The following is a 7390-nucleotide window of genomic DNA, read 5'->3' as shown; positions in this document are numbered from 1 at the left end:
CGGGGTTGGATTCTTGATAATGAAGCTATTGTTAGGTAAATGCTTGGCCCTCTGAATCATTTGGGATCAGGGAGCTAGGATCCTTCTTGGCTCTGTAAGATTAAATAGGCTGTATGTGGGCCATCAGGCCCTCCATACCTTCCTCCCATACACCCTTAGAGTCTGTCTGCCATCCAGAGACTGAGAGGGTCTTCATCTTAGGAGATAAAACTATCAGGCAAGCACAAACACTATGAGTCAGAGCTGGGTGTGACTTAACAAATCTTTCATTATAAAACCCAGTTATTAGACTGGCTGATAAAAATTGCAATCTCAACTGCATTCTGGGCACTTTAACTGCATGGTCTCTAAATCTTTACAGCAGTCTTGGAAGTTAGGAATGTTAATATTTTTAAGGTACATAGTAAGAGGGAAGGTTGAAATTGAAATGGGCTGTCTTAATTTAAGGTTCTTTCCACTACACCATGGACATTTTGATCCCCAACTAAAGTGAAGCAGGAGCAGCGTAGAGAAACAGAACTCTAAAACAACCGAACTGGGAAAGGAGTGATTTATTCGGCCAGGAGCAAGGTGTCATAGTTGCCTAACAGCGAAGCTCGTTTAACAAAGGAAACCTCTGCCTTTATATAGGCTTACAACTCTATATATTGCATGTGAGAAAGGGTCTTGGATTTACAATTTTAGAAAGTACATGTGAGGGGGTCGTGATGAAGTAAGCTTGGGGATTTGAGTAAGATTGAATGGGAACAATAGAGGGCGTTTCTGCAGATTGCCCCCACCCTTAAGATTGCCTGAGATCCTAAGGGCGTGTGTGGGGGTTTTAATCTTTAATCTCCAGGCCATTGACCTCATGCCTGCTGTGCCTCAACTTTTACTTCCTCCTTCTGTGAGACAAGAGACAGGAAAGAGGGGTTTCTTTCCTCAAAAGGAGTCCTAGAGGCCGGGCGCGGTGGCTCACGCCTGTAATCCTAGCACTTTAGGAGGCCAAGGTGGGTGGATCACCTGAGGTCAGGAGTTCAAGCCTGGCAGTCATGGTGAAACCCCATCTTAATAGAAAAAAAAAAAAAGTCCTAGAAACAACAGGCCTGGCGCGGTGGTTCACACCTGTAATCCCAGCACCTTGGGAGGCTGAGGTGGGAGGATTGCTTTAGTCCAGGAGTTTGAGACCAGCCTGGGCAACATGGTAAAACTAAAAGTACAAAAAGTTAGCTGGCTGTGTTACATGTCTGTAGTCCCAGCTATTTGGGAAACTGAGGTGGGAGGATTGCTTGGCCCCGGGAGATTGAGGCTGCAGTGAGCCATGATCGTACCACTGCACTCCAGCCTGGGTGACAGAGGGAGACCCTCTCAAAACAAGCAAATAGGCCAGGCGCAGTGGCTCACACTTGTAATTCCAGCATTTTGGGAGGCAGAGGAGGGAGGATCATGAGGTCAGGAGATCGAGACCATCCTGGCCAACGTTGTGAAAACTGGTCTCTAGCAAAAATAAAAAATTAGTTGGGCATGGTGGTGTGTGCCTGTAATCCCAGCTACTTGGAGGCTGAGCCAGGAGAATCACTTGTTTTTTTGTTTGTTTTTTTCTTTTTTTGTGTGTGGAGAATGGGGTCTCGCTTTATTGCCCAGGCAGGTCTCGAACTCCTGGGCTCAAGCTATCCTCCCACCTCTGCCTCCCTAAGAGCTGGGATTACAGGCATGAGCCACAGCGCCCGGCCAGGAGAATCACTTGAACCTGGGAGGCGGAGGTTGCAGTAAGCTGAAATCGTACCACTGCACTCCAGCCTTGATGACAGAGCGAGGCTCCATCTCAACAAACAAACCTGAAGGAATCTATTGTCAAGTTCATTTCCTAAAGTTCTACTCCTGTGCCATTCTGTAACAGGAAGGGGAGGGGAAATTGTTAAAAGGGGCGCTCTGAATGAAGAGACCCCCCCAAACAGGCTTTGTGTGAGCAACATGGCTGTTTATTCACCTGGGTGCAGGTGGGCTAAGGCCAAAAAGGGCGTCGGCGGAGGGTGGTGGGATAGGAGTTTTTTTTTTTTTTTTGAGATGGAGTTTCACTGTTGTTGCCCAGGCTGGAGTGCTATGGTGTGATTTCAGCTCACCGCAACCTCTGCCTCCCGGTTCAAGTGATCCTCCTGCCTCAGCCTCCCGAGTAACTGGGATTACAGGCATGTGCCACCATGCCTGGCTAATTTTTGTACTTTTAGTAGAGACGGGGGTTTCTCCATGTTGGTCATGCTGGTCTCGGACTCCTAGCCTCAGGTGATCTGCCCGTCTCGGCCTCCCAAAGTGCTGGGATTACAGGTGTGAGCCACCGTGCCCGGCCAGGAGCTGGTTTTATAGGTTTGGGGTGGGCAGTGGAAAGTTACAGAAGTTACAGTTGGCGGTTTTTTGCAAGTTGGGAGGGGGTTGTAGGTTTGCAAGCTGGGAGGGGCACGTAGGGTGTGGAGTCATGAGGTTGGCCAAGCTTGGTTACAAAGTCCAAAGACCTTGTCAACTGAGGCCGGAATAAGAAACAATAGAGAATGTCTGAGAGTTAAGTAGGCGCCCCAGGGGTTGATGATTTCTTCCTCTTTCAGCAAACTTACAGTCATTTCAGGTTTTCTAATTCTGAAAGGCCCTCCAGAGGTGTATGTGCGGTTCATGGTGCTTGCCATGCCCTTCACGGTGTGGTCACACCTTACAGAAATAACAGTTGCAGACTGTCATTGTGGGCTAGTCACCCTGCTAAGTGAAGCTTTATATACATTTTTGTTATATTTTTGAGACAGCTTCACTCTGTTGCCCAGGCTGGAGTACAGTTTCACACTCTTGGCTCACTGCAACCTCCACCTTCTGGGTTCAGTCTATTCTCCTGCCTCAGCCTTCTGAGTAGCTGGGACTACAGGTGCACGCCACCACACCCGGGTAATTTTTGTATTTTTAGCAGAGACAGGGTTTCACCATGTTGGCCAGGCTGGTCTCAAACTCTTGACCTCAAGTGATCGTCCAGCCTCAGCCTCCCAAAGTGCTGGGATGGCGGGCATAAGCCATTACGCCTGGCCTACATTTTGAAGTTCAAGCTAATGATCTTGTGAATTAGGTCATAGCTCCAATTTAGCAGCTCAAAGAGGAAAAGAGACTTTCTATGGTCACATAGCTGGGGAGTGGCAGACCGTGTCTTTGTGCAGGGCTTCAAGATCCTTTTCATGATGCCATGTTGTCTTCAGACGGTCTGAAAGCCTGGCATTCCAGGTCTTCCCTAATAAGACCTCTTTCTTCCTTGCCAGCCAGACTTTGCTCAGTTACCCTCTTTATATTTGTCTTTTGAGCTGGATTGGTCTTTTTTGCTGCCCCATCTGCATCTCCAGGCAATCTGGACCTTAATGTGGTTCTTACTCCTAAACCTTGGAGCTCCTTCACTTCAAAAAGTGAGGTAGTTGGCTGGGCGTGGTGGCTCACGCCTGTAATCCAAGCACTTTGGAGGCCAAGGTGAGTGGATCACCTGAGGTTGGGAGTTCAAGACCAGCCTGACCAACATGGTGAAACCCCGCCTTTAAACAAAAGAAGAAGAAAAAAAAAAAGTGAGGTAGTGCAGTTATAGTATAACTCGAGGTAGATCAAAGCGCCACCAGTTGAAATCCCTCCAGCTGCACCTAGTTTGTTCAGCCTGCTCTCTTATCTTTGCTCAAGCCGTTACTCTCCAGTCTGGCTTTCTTCTCTTGGCCTATGCAAATTCTATCTATGAAATCCTACCTTCTCATTCAACAGACACATTGAAGAGCTGCTGTGGGGTAGATGCTGGGCAGGTGGCTGGAGAGACCTTAGTGAATTACACAGACACGGATCTTGTCTTCAGAGGGCTAACACTCCAGCATTAGAGTGGGGAGATACAAAACAGTGGGGAAGATACAATAAAAAGATATAAAGTAACTGTGAGAATGTCACTCACGTTCCTCTCCAGGCCTAGCACACAAACTCAGGGTAATGAGTTCATGAATAACTCATTGATTAGAGGCCAGAATTTTTAAAAAGAAATGACTGAAAGGAATCCTTTATTCCCCCACCTAAACCTGAGAGTCATGCAGGCTTGGGCTTGGTTCTAACATCACCTGTCAACTGGTGGTGTGACCTTGAACAAGTCCTGGCCTCTCAGCAGCCTCTGTAAAAATGAGGTTGTGTGATATTGTGCCAGAATTGCTAGCCTTTGCTTTAGTTATTTAGTAATAACTAAAATAAGCAGCCCAGGATAACTAAGATCTGTGTGTAAACAAATGCTTATCTTGACTTCTGTAAACCACTGAAGTAACAAACAGAATGACAAAAGTCCCCTGGCCCTTGGAATGTCCGGAGACCCCCGCCCTCGTCTCCACCCAGGAGGTGAATTACAGAATCCCCTGGACCTTGGAATGTCTGGAGACCCCCGCCCTCGTCTCCGCCCAGGAGGTGAATCACAGAATCCCCTAGCCCTTGGAATGTCCGAAACCTTTTCATCCCCATCCCCGCTCCTAACCCCCACTCCCAAGGTGGTTTTTCGGGTATAAAAAGTCTTGGCACCCTCCTTTTGACGCCACAGGTTGGAGAGACGTGAGTCCTCTGTGGTCGCCGGCATAATAAATGACCGTGCAATCTGGCATACTTTTGTCTTGGTGCTAACTTTCTACGCTCGGTCCAATACAACAGTTGTTGCATTTAGTGGTCTCTGGGGACCTTTCCATTTCTGAGATTTTGTGATTTGTATATTATTTTCAACTGCTCTGGGATGGTCCCCTTCCTCTTCCTGGTTTTTTTCCTATATTCCTCCCCCTCCCCCTTTCCTTCCGCTCTTCACATTTGTCTTTTCTGTATACGCCTTCAGCCCTCTTCCATTTCCTGGCCAACCCCCAATTCCACCGAGATGGTTACCATGGGAATCATCTCCTGGAAGTGACATCACACATCTCCTAGGCAACTGTTTCCAGGGCAGTGACATCATCTGATCACCATGGCAACCTTGAGAACACTTCTGCAGTGAAATGGGCAGACAGAATTTTTATATTTTTCTGGAGGTGGAGGGCAATGCAGAGAGAATATTAACAACAACAAAAAATTTCAGGAGTAAGAAGAAAAGGCTTTGAACTTCGTGCTTGTTGGGGCAAGTGGGAAACCAGTGTGGAACTGGGAAAGAGCAGAAGCTCAGGGCGAACCCCTTTTCCTTTCCAATTACTATGCTGATCATATGTCCAAATTGGGACATTTGAGAGTGAACAGGGCACCATTATGATTAGGTGGGAAAGACAAAGTGAACATGGCCTCCCAAGCAAACCAGGGCATGTGGCGCCCTGCCCATAATCAGGTCAAGTGCCTGAACTTCTTCCCTCAGCTATGGCTCATTCATCAAGCTTTGATTCAGCTCTTTCTGTGTATGGACTACTGGGGATACCACAGCAAGCAAAACAGCCCAGATCCCTGTCCTAATGGAGCTCACAGTCGTGTGTGTGGTGGGGTGAGGATGATCCTATAGTCACCCAAATGCACACCTTGATATGGACCGGGCGTGGTGCTCAAAAGGGAAGGCACTCGAGGGACTTTTTAATTTTTTTTTTTTACGGAGTCTCTCTCTGTCACCCAGGCTGTAGTGCAGTGATGTGTTATCGGCTCACTGCAACCTCCACCTCCTGGGTTCAAGTGATTCTCCTACTTCAGCCTCCCAACCAAGTAGCTGGGATTACAGTCATAAGCCACCATGCTGAGCTAATTTTTGTATTTTTAGTAGAGACAGGGTTTTACCATGTTGGCCATGCTGGTCTTGAACCCTTGACCTCAAGTAATTCACCTGCCTTGGCCTCCCAAAGTGCTGGAATTACAGGCATGAGCCACCATGCCCAGCTGCTTGAGGGACATGTTTAACAAAAGGTACCTAAAGCTGCTTGGGCAGGAGGGTCCAGGAGTTTATGAAGGCGTAGGGTAGAGTGGGGGAGAAGGCCACTTTGGCAGAGGGAACAGCGTGTGCAAAGGGAGCATGGAAAGTATCAGAAGTGAAAAGGAGGCTGGAGAGGAATTTGAGATGAAGGTGGTGTGGGCAGGGTGGCAGGGACCTTGAAGGCCTCCATTTTCTGAGCACTGGGAAGTCCTGTGGATGTGTTTTGAGCCAAGGGAGACACAATTCTGTTTGCATTTAAAAAGTCTCAGCTGGGCATGGTGGCTCATACCTGTAATCCTAGCACTTTGGGAGGCTGAGGAAAGCAGATGACCTGAGGTCAGGAGTTCAAGACCATCCTGACCAACATGATGAAACCACATCTCTTCTAAAAATGCAAAAATTAGCCAAATGTGGTGGTGCATGCCTGTAATCCCAGCTACCTGGGAGACTGAGGTAGAAGAATTGCTGGAACCTGGGAGGCAGAGGCTGTAGTGAGCTGAGATGGTGCCACTGTACCCCATTTTGAGACTTCATCTCAAAAAGATAAAAATAAATAAAAAAATCTTACCCGGCTGTTGTGTGGGACAGGTGGGAAAGCAGTTTGCTCCAGAGAGAGCTTGAGTGGCAGGGACCTATGTGGTGGTTGTGAGATTGAGGGACACAGTGAATATATATTTGGGAGGTAGAGTTGACAGGACTTGCCGAAGGACTGAGTCTGAGGGTGAGGGCAAGGAACTCTACCCAGGTTTCTGTTGTGAGCGGCGTTGGGTGGGGGAGGGATGCTGCTTTTCTTTCATATGAGGCAGAGGTGCAGGGTTGGGCCTAAGGTTAGCAAGACAGGTGCCTAGGGCACAACATATTTTTTTAAATTTAAAATTTTTATTTATTTTTATTTTCTTTCTTTCTTTCCTTTTTTTTTTTTTTTTTTTTTTTTTTTTTTTTTTTAAGAGACAGGGTTTCTCCATGTTGGTCAGGCTGGTCTCAAACTCCTGACCTTAGGTGATCTGCTCTCCTCGGCCTCCCAAAGTGCTGGGATTACAGGTATGAGCCTCCACACCCAGGCAATTGTATTTATTTTTTAAGAGATAGAGTCTCACTCTGTTACCCAGTTTGGAGTACAGTGGCATGATCATAACTCACTGCAGCCTAGAATGATCCTCTGACCTCAGCACCCCAAGTGGCTAGGACTGCAAGTGCACACCACCACAACCAGCTAATTTTTGTAGAGGTGGGGTCTTGCTATGTTGCCTGGCTGGTCTCAAACTCCTGGGCTCAAGCAATCCTCCAACCTAGGCCTCCCAAAGTGCCAGGATTACAGGTGTGAACCACAGTGCCAGGCCTAGGGAACAACATTTAAAGAGGCACACACTCTCAGGGGTGGTCTTAAAAAGGCGTGCCTTTTTAAATGCTGCACCTTGGGAGAAGCAGGTTTTTGGGATTTTTTTTTTTAAGAGGGATTGGGGGTCATGTCTATTCAGCAGTAATAATAATACTCTTTTTTTTTTTTTT

This window comes from Cebus imitator, unplaced genomic scaffold (genome assembly GCF_001604975.1).
Source record: "Cebus imitator isolate Cc_AM_T3 unplaced genomic scaffold, Cebus_imitator-1.0 Scaffold258, whole genome shotgun sequence".
Classification (NCBI taxonomy): Eukaryota; Metazoa; Chordata; class Mammalia; order Primates; family Cebidae; genus Cebus; species Cebus imitator.
The sequence above is the reverse complement of the archived record's forward strand: the minus strand, read 5'-3'. Positions refer to the sequence as shown.